This window comes from Lissotriton vulgaris, chromosome 3_2 (genome assembly GCF_964263255.1).
Source record: "Lissotriton vulgaris chromosome 3_2, aLisVul1.2, whole genome shotgun sequence".
Classification (NCBI taxonomy): domain Eukaryota; kingdom Metazoa; phylum Chordata; class Amphibia; order Caudata; family Salamandridae; genus Lissotriton; species Lissotriton vulgaris.
Genome location: NC_141690.1, coordinates 258,315,000 through 258,327,519, shown reverse-complemented (window position 1 = coordinate 258,327,519; position 12,520 = coordinate 258,315,000).

Sequence of the window (12,520 nt, the reverse complement as noted above, 5' to 3'; positions counted from 1 at the left end):
TGCTACGCATTTAATATGCAACATTTATCTGACGTGGTTAAAAACATCAATTTCCTGCTGACATGCATTCATGCAAAACAATGCATTTTCATGAAAAGCTGAAGTTGGATCCACATTCTAAAGGTAGGGGAGCTCTTTACAGGAGCGGCAGGTCTAAGGTTTTTTATTTTATAGACTTGCAAGGCATGGGTGCTCGTCGTGTTGCCGCTGATATGTCGGACTGGCAGAGGTGCCGTCCTCTGTGCCTGCGGCCTGCCACTGGAGAACAGTTTGAGTTACTTTATAAGTCAGTGGCCCACAGACAAGGACACACACACCGATCTCTTACCGCAGTCTTGATCTCGCAGGACGTACTCCAGGGGTCAGCTGTGCCCTGTTGCTGAACCCTGACGGTATACCGAGCCGGCAATGGACGTTCGCTTGCACTGTACCAGAGTGAGAGGCACGCTCAGCCTATAATTTAACAATTCCATGGGGCGATTTTTGACAGCCCAGCCTGGACAAGCAGAAGGCAGTTCTGCGAGCGCCATAATTACAGCGCCGGCTCCGGCGATAAACAGTCTCTCCGTGCTGCTTCCTTCCAAAACAAACTCCCCGCCGTTGGCAGCAGGATGTGACGGCGCCAGCCTTTAATTGTAATCAGCCTGCACCCTGCCCCAGCTGTAATGGTAGGAGGCTCGGAGGCATTGCACACCTCCATCCAGGCTGTTTGAGATTTTATTATAGAATTTGCGTGTCCCCAAATAAATTATAAAGGCAGCCGCCAGTGCCGCGCGGCCCCCGTGTGAAGAGCAAGCGCACCTTGTAAATGCAGCCTGGGGCGGACTGCCCCCCTAGCTAAGCCACGGTTCCTCCTTTTTCGCCCGTTTTCCCCACCGCCACTGCTGCTCCCGCGACCTCTTCCCCCCTACCCCCTCCCCCCTTCCCCCCCCCGGTCTCCCCCTTTCCTCGCTGCCTTGGTGATTAATGTGTGCGCTTTCGAAGCAATTGATCCAGGTTTAGGGTGCACTGAGGGGGGGGGGGCTTTTAAGCACTGTACCCGTCCTGGATGGGGCTGCTGGCCCATCACAGGGCACCTCCCCGGCCAAGCAATTAAGTGCCCTCAAGTGGAGGCTTTCAGCTCTATTTCTATTTTAAATAAACATTCTGCCGCGACCCCAGCACTGGGTTCAGATCACTTGACTGGGCGTTTCCCGGCCTCCGAGGACTCTCGGTCCTGACGTGAGTTTCTAGAGGGAAACGTAACACACACACAAACATAGGTTTTGTGTCCCTTCAGGTATGTCGTACTTTGGGTGAATTTCGGTGCGCCGTGTATTGGAAGAGCTTGCTTCTTTTGACCTCCTTTGACTGCAGGGAACAACAACCTCTCCCAGAGCTGAACCTACAGACAGTTTATTACAAGTAGACCGAATATATTTAATTGGCTTCACAGGTGTGAAAGGTGTTGCCAAAGTAAACACTTCTAGTACGTGCTGTGGTACAGTCTCTCCCGTGGTGGTCAGTCACATTTGTTCTCGGTATCTTTCGAAGCACGTTTTAGGCATTGTCTCTAGTTAGTGACGTAATTTGCTGCCCTCCCCTGACCCCCCACCCTGTTAATGGTAAGCCTCCTTGAATCATGCTCAGTGTTTACTTCACTTCAGTGCTTGGAATGGGAAAACAGAAGTGCAGGTACTCAGTAGCAGACTCGGAGTGCCTGCTTGTTTCCTCAACCCCTCACCCTCACCCTCACTCACCCTCAACCCCTCACTCACCCTCACTCACCCTCAACCCCTCAACATCAACCCCTCACCCTCACTCACCCTCACCCTCACTCACCCGCACTCACCCTCACTCACCCTCACTCACCCTCACTCACCCTCACCCTCACTCACCCTCACTCACCCTCACCCTCACTCACTCTCACCCTCACTCACCCTCACTCTCACTCACCCTCACTCACCCTCACTCACCCTCATTCTCATTCACCCTCAACCCCTCACCCTCACTCACCCTCAACCCCTCACTCACCCTCACCCACCCTCACCCTCACTCACCCTCACTCACCCTCACTCACCCTCAACCCCTCACCCTCACACAGTGCAATAGGTCTCGGAGCATTTGAGTTAGAGCTTTTAGAAATGTTTATGGCTTTTTTTTTAATTCTTTAGCATTGGCTACAGGAAACAAAAATGCTAAAGATTTACAAAAAAACCCATAAACAATTCTAAAAGCACTAACTCTAATGCTGCGAGACCTATTGCATTTCCAATGCTTGTTTCCATCATTCCCACGAATGTGCTTTATTTCACGGTTTTTAAGTGAGATATATTTTGATATGTTAGAGTGCAGAGTATTAAAGTCCATTACCCTATCAAGTAAACGACACTAATTACCAGTATGAATGCATGCCTACATTTTAGAGGCAGGTTTTGAAAATAAAATCAGTGGAGTGTATTTTCCCCTCAGCCTACATTGAAACAATGGCAATTCTAATCGGAAAAGAGTTAAAATTAAGCCATTTTTAGCTTTGAAAATCAGAAGTCTCCTGCCTAAATTGGGTCTGTTGCATAGCTGCCAAGGTTTCAGATTGCTTATGTGTGACATGTTCATAAAGTATGAGTGACATTTCAATCACTATGAGTGACACTTTCTCGCGAGCAAAATCAAGCAATAAAGATGAGAAAAGCATATAAATATCAGAAATTGCACCCACTTGAGCAATGAAAAACTTTAAAAAGATCTTAAAACTGCTGCAATTGACCTATGTCTTTGTTGTTACTCAATATTTGTGACTGCTGTAATTTCTACTTTAATGCTCTTAGTCTATCGTAAATGGCCCAAAACCATTTGTAGTATTATTTATATGCCTTATATCATCTATTTAATTTGTAAAGCACTCTAACATCTTTCAATCCCTTTCTCACAAACCGTTCAGGTGTTTTATAGTGCTGCTCATGCCAGTGCATGGTGTCAAAGCTCTTTACATCACACACACAATATAAAGACAGAATGACTAATTTGTAGGTAATCCAGTCTAGAAATGATATTTGTAGCACATCCCCCCTGGCAACAGCTGAAGTGTTGTCATAGGTAGTTCATCCATCCAGCAATAGTCTGGGATGAAACTGAAGTGATTTGCAGTGGGCCAAGCATTCTGCCTGGTGGTGCACTAAGAACTCCAGCAGAAATATCGAATAAGTAACTGGGGGCCAAGACTATCTAGATATTTGATATTAAAAACATCCTGCAGTGTCACCTTAGAGTACTAACACCTGCAGGCATCGGCTGCAGCTGCCTGGTACGGTACAGCACAGGTGCCTCTGAGACTTTATGTTTATGAAGCACAAGAATGGAGTCACTGTGGCTTTCGGTAACTATCCTGTTGTTCGTGCCTTGGTGCACTTTTCTAGATGAAACAAAGGTAGCAATGTCCACAGGCAAGTAGCAATTTGAGCTCTTGCAGTGAGTAAAATCACTAACCAGATCGCAACATTTAGGGGTAAAGGATAAGGTGGAACTGAAATTAACTCTAGGTAAATTCATTTATGCAAAAAAGGTGGCTACGGACAAAATCTCCGTTGTGTGTCATCCAAACTTGTGTGGTCTCCAGGGCATAGATTTTCAGCGTGGGCACAAAAGTAAAGGAGGCATCAAATTGTGATGAAAATTGAGACATAAAAGGGTTTAAGTAAATAGCACTGTACCACAGGTAAATACACAATGCTCTGTGGATACTCAAGAAGGGATTCAATCATAATTTACATTTTATAAATCCATGATGAATAATAGTTTTCTATATTGCGGGATCCTGAGAATAATACATAACCCTCTTTTTTTTTCAAAAATCTTTATTTCGATCACAGATCATAAAAGATACAGAACAATATATACAATTAAAAGTTATTAAACACAATGTGATCCAAATTTAAGAAAATTAGTTTAAATATTGAGTAAAACAGGGGAAAGAACCGCTGATGGTGTCCATTATACCAGTCTTTTCATCATTCGACTTCGGGTGAACCACAGCGAAGTTAAAAATTTTGAGAGTGCAAAAACTACGGGAGGAGAGAAGTCTGATTTTAAGACTCTATAAGCGGTTTGGTAAGATCTAAATCCCAAGTTCCTGAGCATCGGAACTAACCAATATTTCCTGCTCCGCTCGTAACCCTTGCAGAAGAAGACCGCGTGCATGTCATCCTCCTTCGGGTGTGCACACATTGGGCAAGATGATACAGTGGAGCATGATGTCCAGGACGCTGTGAACGAAGCTAGAGGAAGGCATCCATAGCGCCATTGTAAAAACAGTTTCCTTGTTAGTGCAGGGGCAATCTCATCTAATGTTTTTTCGAAGGAATAGGTGTCTTTCATTTTCAGGAATAAGCTTGTCAGGGACCCCTCTCGAGTGTCATTAGAGGCTCTATTGAGCATCATGGCATAGTAGGCACTCGCGAGTACCTTTTTTGGGATCTTGGTACATGAGTTAGAAGGATCGGTCCATAGTTCCGGGAAACCCATTTCCTCGAAATTTCCCTTGACATAAGTCAGCCAAGGAATCCTCTTTATGTTCCGCAGTTCCAGAAGTTCCTCTTAGTTGGCATTATGTTCAGGCTGACCAAAGTACTTACTTCTCTGTTCTGTAGTTTGACTGGCAGGCTGGTAGTCGCGACGTTGCAGCCCACAGAGTCCTATGTCACTCTGTCTACTCTGAGTGTCATGTTCGGTGCAGTGGCGACGGTGAGCACAGCACTGACTGCAGCTTCTCGCAACGCCCGAGGCCTCGACCCCTGCACTGCCATGATGATATGAGTGTTGAAACTGCCGTCCTGTCCGGTCCAAAGAAGCCCCGGGAATAAATATGCGCAGGCAGCAGCCATTTATTATGCCATGTCACTGGGACAGCAGTCAGCACACCACCCAACTCGAGTCGAGCCCCCCGGCTGCCTCTTCCTGAATCTGACCTCACTTCCGAACAGGCGCGGCGCGGGAATTTCTAAGGCCAGAGGCAGCAGGGAAAAAAGTAACATTGTAGCAAGCAGCACAATGTGTTCGAAATTATTAACTGTTTACTGAGCCTGCCGGCAAGTCCCTATAGGGAGCTCAGTAGCAGAGCCGGTGCGTGTGCTAGCAGCCTGATAACCAGTTTCAGCACTGGTACAGCAAAGTGACACAGTGGCATTTAAATGCGTGACAACGTATTTCAGTGCGGTGATGCGGAACACCACACTGAAATGCATTAGTGTCACACGTGAAGCGTGATACTTGACAGGCATGCTGTTGGTATGTATGAGTATGCACTGCCTTCTCAGAATCTGCAATTAGAAAACTTCCTCATTTACTCTCAACCCTTTTCCTCCCCTGTTTCTGGAAAGACACTGTCCTTTCAAGATTCTTGAGCAGGATAATCCTCTCCTGCATTTCCTTAATAGAAAGTGAGCATTATGCATGTTCTAACTTTACTGAACATAGTTCAAAATACATATCATTTTAAGTATGTGTACTGGGCACTAGTCATTACGAGTTACCTAGCTACATAATGGCTTCACTGAAAATAATGGTGCATAGCTGCCAAGGTTTCAAATTGCTATGAGTGACATTTTCATAATTTCAGTGTAATTATGAGTGACATTTCAATGACTATGAGTGACACTGTCTCGCTAATAAAAAATCAAGCAGTAAAAGTAAAGGGAATCATATAAATGTCAGAAATTACATTTATTTGGGCATAGCTGCTAATGTCTCAGATTGCTTATGTGTAAAATTTTCATAGATTCAGTGGATTTACAAAAGACATTTAACTAAATGCATGACAGTTAGAGCTACACTTCTTGTGGCCAAATCATGCAATGAAGTCCATGCAAACAGACAAATTTCAAAAATCACACACATTTCACCAATAAGAAAGTCGAACTCAGTAGCAGGTGCTTTTAAAGCAATTATTTATTTTTTAAATAATCAGCACCCTCCAGCGCAACCTCAGCTTCAGGTGTGGCTGAACCACAAAAATCAAAGGGTTCTCTGTGACAAAAGCAGCAACCCAACTAGCTATCTACATATAATACAGTTCATTACAATACAATATGCTGTTAGACTTTCGTTGCAGTATGCATTTAAACTCTCTGCTCTACTTAATAGTGAATGAAAACAGCCATAAGACAAAACTCTGACAGCTCTCTAGCAGGGATATTAATTATCTGCCTTACTCTGACTAAGCAAGTCTCACAGTGCTGGGAAAATAAAGGCTGCTGCTTGTAGTACCACTGTCAAGTAAGGATATTAAACCCTTTAACTAAACTAGCAGCTTTGGTGATTTATTAGTGCAGACTAAACTCTGAGATGGCCTGCATTTACAGCACAAACAGACAACTTCAGTGTACCCATTTACAATGCAATATTCTGTGCTGGAGGCCCCCCTCCCCATTCTCTTAATAAACATTTTGAATTTCATCAGTGAATTATTAGATTAGTATCTAACTTACCTTGTGTGGTCTCTTGAAAGTCAGAATGAGCCGCTGAGAGGAGCTGCCTGAGTGTCACGGGGAGATCGTTAGCCTGTCTCTTCTTAAGAGAGTCAGACAGACAGCCGTGCTGCAGTCTACATCTGTGCCACCTGCTCTCAGTATGAGTTGGGCTCTGACTGGCTGGGCAGGGCACAGTAACATGTGCCCAGGTCATGTGGAGGTGAACAGGTGATCGATTGTCGTACACCGGTTTCCTCCTTTAACTCTAGGCCATGCAGCAAAGCGCGCAGGGGAACAGCAATTAATTCCTCTGTGCCTTGGGGCCCCATGGCAGGCAGGAAATAAAATATCCTGTCACACAGACTGGGACAACCGAAGGAGGACCCGGCAAGGCCCGGGAACATCTACTAACAGTAGTTTTGGCGCTTGTTTCTTTGGCATAAGAAAGCCTTCGTTCTCTCCATGAGCAATTATTGCATTTGGTAAGTATGCGCCTCGGCAGAGTTTAAGACGAGAAACAGTAAACGGTGTCTCTCCTTGATCTTTTGTCCTTGCACGGACCCTCCCCTCCCCTTGGGAGAAACTGCCGTACCAACCTCCGGAGGGGTGGGGGGGTTTGCGGGGAACGGGAAATGAATCCTCTCAGCTTTTTCTTCCTCTCTGCCCCATGCTTACTGAGCCGGCCCGGAGTGCCTCCCAACGGTCCGCGCTCTCCAGACTGCATGATGCAGCAGGGCCCTCTCCCTCACCCAGTGCCCTCGAGGCCTTTCTTTATTAATTGAGTTTCTGGGCCTGTCCTGTCATAGCGTGGGGACCTGGCTGCAGGGCAGAACAGATCTGAGGTGCGAATAGCAGTGTGGTGTGAGAATGCGCGGCCAGGCCAGCAAAACTCACACTGTGCAAGGTGACGACGAATCAGTTAACTGCAGCTCATCAAACATAAATTCACGCGATGTTAGCAGGACGTGTAACGTCACATCCTAGCGGCGCTACTGCCAGTCTGAGACTGTCACTCAGCCCGCGGCGCCGCAGAAATCATATAGATACATTGTAGCAGCATTTACTGAGTGCCACTGTGAGTCTCAGAGAGCCGGCTCAGCTGCTGGAACTGCTCGAAGCCTGTGAGAGCAGCCAGCCAGGCACTGGAGCTCGCAGCTACTACTGTTTGTGGTTTGCTTTGTGTGACAGCTGATTCTGCGGCATTATGCGTGACAATGCATTTCAGTGCGGTGATGCGGATCGCCGCACTGAAATGCGTGAGTGCCACACCTGTTGTGTGACGCTTGGCAGGACTGATGGTGTCTGGTATCAAACACCTCCTCTGCACATGATTCATACTGATGCCAGTATCAAAGTCTTCCTGACATGCACCCAGGTGCCCCTGAATCCTACTAGTCCCTTAGTGTGCTGGCTGACTGGTATAAATCTAGCCTGTCACCACACAAGTTTCTGACCACCTGCAAGTGAGATCCTGCGCTCTCTGAGGTTAGTAACAATACCTGCTCCAGAGGAACGTGTTTACACCTCCTCCAGCAGGATGGCTAGTGTTTTTTAGTACATTAAGGCTGGAGGCTTCAAAGCTTCTGCTACCTTTGATATGCAACTCTGGCTTACCCCTAGACTTGGGAATGCTTTCTCCTGCCCTGAGGCCCATTTTGCACCAGGACAGGTGGGAAAATGAGCTAGTCAGAAGGCGTGTTCACTCTCAGGATAGTCACTCCCCTAAGGTGGGCTACCTGAAGTGAATAATTTATTTATTTATTCATAAAGTTTTATATAGCGCGAACGTGACCCACGAGGGTATCAGAGTGCTTTACAGTATAAAACATAAGCGGATGATGTACTATACAAGCATTTGAAATGTATCATTACTTACAAAAGAGATATATAATATATAGATAACAAACCAAGATGACCGGGGATCAGCAGGACTTTGCACAATATACGGTTATTGAGCATTAGGTGGTTGTGCTAATAAACATACATATAATATACTCCTTCGATTTACCATGGGTATGAAGTATATGGATAATATAGAAGATCCGAGGCCCAGTGCGCTTTACGCTATATACAGTTATAGAGCATTAAGTGGCTGTGGTAATATTCATACATATAATAATCTCATTCATTCCACTGGAGGTAGGCAATGATATGCAGCTCTTATAGGTGACTCAGTGTCAGCCTAAAATTAAGACTTAGGAAGTGAATTTGTTAATTAGTAGTATTTTCACTTTTTTTATGAAGTAAAGGAAGAGATTCCACGCACCGCAGGAGGTAAGGAGTTCCAAATCTTTGGTACAATCCCTGAGAAAGCTCTGCAACCAGTTCTCTTCTTATGGAAGGATTGTGGTTTGAGAAGTAAAGTACTCACACTACGAAGTTGTCTGCTACCTCCCGACCTTTCTAACTTTAGAGCTAAGTAACTGGATGTATTGTTATGTAGAGCTTTATGGGACATGCAGGCAACCTTTAGGTGTATTCTAGCCTTGTGAGGCAGCCAGTTCAGGGCTTTCAGGGTCGGAGAGACGTGGCTGTTTCTTTTAATTCCTGATACCAGTCTAGCCACAGCATTAAGTGATGCCCTCAGCGGAGCCAGCTTGTATTTGGGGAGACCGCAAAGAGTGGTGCTTCCATAGTCTAGTCTTGGTAGCCCTAGGGCTTGCACTGCCATTTTAAGGTCAGCCTGAGGGAGGAAGAGTTTGGGTTTTCTCAGTATATTCAACTTGTGATTGGCTCCCATGGTGGCATTAGAGATGTGCGACTGCATATTCACGTGTTTGCCTATGGTGATTCCTAGGGATTTTGCTGAGTCAATGATGAGGGGAGCACAGTCAAAGGAGGTTAGGTGTTTTAACCATAGGTTTATCTTAGGTGTGTGATTCGGTTGAGAGATGAGAATGAATTCAGTTTTTTTGGTATTCAGCATGAGGTGGTTGTTAGTGAGCCAACCTGCGTGTTCAATAGAATTGCATCAATGGAAATGAAATCTTCTGGAGTGGAGATTTTCAAATACAGTTGGGTGTCGTCCGCATACAGGTGATATAGAATGTTCGCTGATTTCAGTGCGTTCGCCAAAGGTTCCATTAGTAGGTTGAAAAGAATGGGTGAAAAGGCTGATCCCTAAGGGACACCCAAGGTGACCATGGAGGGTTGTGCGACAGTGAGTTCTTCATCTTGATTCTTTGTGTTCTGTTATTTAGGAAGGAGGAGAACTATTTCAACACTGTGTCCGAGAGGCCCATCCTTCGTTCCATTAGGGACAAAAGGTTGTCATGCTTGACCGTATCGAAGGCGGAGGATAAGTCAAGAAGTATCATTAGGCATGACTCGTTGCGGTCAAGCATTTTTAGTATGTCGTCCATAATGTGAGTGTTAGACCTGTCGGCCCTTTGGGTGGTCCCTCCTATTATTTATTTATTTTGTCCCTTTATGCCTCCTAGTACTTTTCATTTTTATGTTCACTGGAAATTTTTGGTGTTGTCCTAGGAGTAAGGTGCTACCTTGTCCCTATAACTTTTTGAGGCCTAGGTGTTTCCTTATAATGGTGAAAATTTAGTCACACAAAATAGTGGCTGGTAACTGCCACAACTGATTACCTCAGAAGTTGAGCCATAGGACTTCAATGGGAAGGTTCTAGAACCTTCCAGCTGGTTCCAGTAGCCTGGGCGCAGTCTATATAAGGGTCAAAACCAGGGCGGCCATTTTAGGAGTGACCAGAGCGCTGTAGTAGAACCTGGTGAGGAGTGAAGCAACAGTGAGGGGGGGAAAGCGCCTTGTTAGGGGCTAGATCGTCCCTTAGGCCGGCTGCTCAACTTGATGACATGCCCCCTACCTATTGACTGAGCCCTGCTGCGGTTATAGCACCACTAACGCTCTGGTTTTATCAGTAGCTGAGAGGAACTTGTTTCTAAAGAACTGGTGGGGTATCGTGAGAAGTTCATACAAGAATTCTACGAAGAAAGTAGTTAACTGAAGAAGAGCCTGAGTAGTTTTCCCTTCCCCTGTCTTCAGTGGTCCAATCAGACCTGCTTTGATACTGAGGGGAAGAGGGAAAAGGCTCCGGTAATATCTCCGCTACTGATCCCTAGCACTACCGGTGCTGAAAGAAAGTGAATCCGATCCTACCTGGACGCAGCGGTTGCCGAGGTTCCTCTCCCTAGATCACCGCCGCTTAGTTACTGGCCCCCACTGTGGAGATTCCGTGCGGGAGTGCCCTGGTTGTCATCAGCGGTGAAGCAGGTCAAAGGAGGCGGTGTTGCGGAAGCCAGCGGCGCTGACGCGGATGCGCTGAGGAGAAGGGGGCAGGTATCGGAAGAGGCCGACCTGCGGAAGCACCTTCCCTCGACGATGACGAAGCTGTAGGAAGCATCAAGGGGGCGTGAGGAAGTTCCGGCCTAGCCTGCTGTGAGGTGGGTGCAGCGCTGGGGCCGGGAAGCTTCAATGAATAATTGCGGAGCAATCAGTGGTGAAAGCTGACCGGGACGAGTTGTCCAGCACCCGGTAAGATAAAGAAGTGAAGTTCGGGGCCCACGAGCAAAGCGGGCCTCGCTGTCATCTCAGAAAAGGGTAATGGGAGGGGAGGATCCGAGCTAACCGGCTTCCCCACGAGAGCCATCCAACTGCGGGTGCCTGGTGAGACTAAATCTTGCGGCACGGCTCTGGAGGAATTCCTACCTAATAACCTGCGCTGCTAATGGTAACTCAGGCAAGCGCAATTCAGTGGTGTTAATTCCATTCCTGCATAACGAGATTGCCTGGGGAGTAGCTGGTATTGGAAGAAATTTTTAGTACTGACTTGAGGAACCGAGTAAGGGAGCGGAGCTAGACGCAGGGCACCTTGGTTGAGAGAGGGGATTGATTCTTTGGTGCAAAGTGTGTGAAAACTACAAATTTCACTTGGGCAACCTGCCAATTGGGTAGGGAGACCGCGAACTATTGGAAAATATGAACTAACAAAACAACATGCCTATCTTGTTTTAGATGCCAATTTGAACTCAGATATTGTTTAGATAACTGTGTCTTGTTTACTGACCTGCTGTAACCTAATGTCATTAATAACACTGATTTTTCTATGGCCAGGTACAGATGTGGAGGAGTGTAGAGAATCTGATTATTGATTAATTGCTTCCATTGAAACTGTGGAATATTTAATGCAAACATAAGGGCCAAGAATTACCGCTGAGCTTCCATCAAGGAAGGAAGGGGAAGGTGACCTTATTGTTAATTGGGACTGTGAAAGTGCTACCTGTCAGATGTAAAGTAGATCTATAAATGAAATCTTAACACTGCTAAGAAGCCAAGGGTAACTACAAGAGAATTTTATAAAACAGCCCGTATTTTTCTAAACTGGTGTAGTGTCATTTATTTTTGGTGGTGGAGCGCTGAGTTACTGTGAGTGAGTGATGTAAGCACAGCATAATTGCCTTTGGAGTGTTGCTATTTCCCCTCTGTGCCAGGCTACCCTATGTGGACTGGTAACCCCAGGTCCAACAGTGAGTGAGTGCAGATTCAGTACCGTGACCTTGACAGAAGCCAGATTGGTGACTGTCTAAGAGGTTGTAATTCTCAATATGGTTGCATAATTGAATTTGTACACATTTCTCCAACAGTTTCGTCAAAGTGGGGGTGTTGGATATTAAGCGGTAGTTGTTGAGATCAGATGGGGTAACGTCAGCTTTCTTTAGTATAGGTGTGAGTATAATGAAGGACAGGTTTCACCATCGTGTCTTTGGTGAAACTTTGAACTCTGGCGTAGGTTTTTGTCCACTCCTAGTAGGAAGTGGCCATATAGGGAGTGTAGTTGGTTTTGCTGAGGCTAGACTATGGCAGTGCTATGCTCTGTGGCCTTTCTAAATATACCTTGGCCCTACTTAGGGCTGCACTGAATGCTGCAGCCAGACTGACCACGGGCACAAAAAGAAATGCGCACATTTCCCCAGTCTTGAAATCTCTAAATTGGTTGCCTTTTAAAGCAAGATTACAGCTAAAGATTGCCCGCCTGTCTCTCAAAGCTCTCCATTTCAACCCCCCCCCCAAGTATGTAGTCCAAAAGTTAGAATTATCTGGAGGTGGTAGAC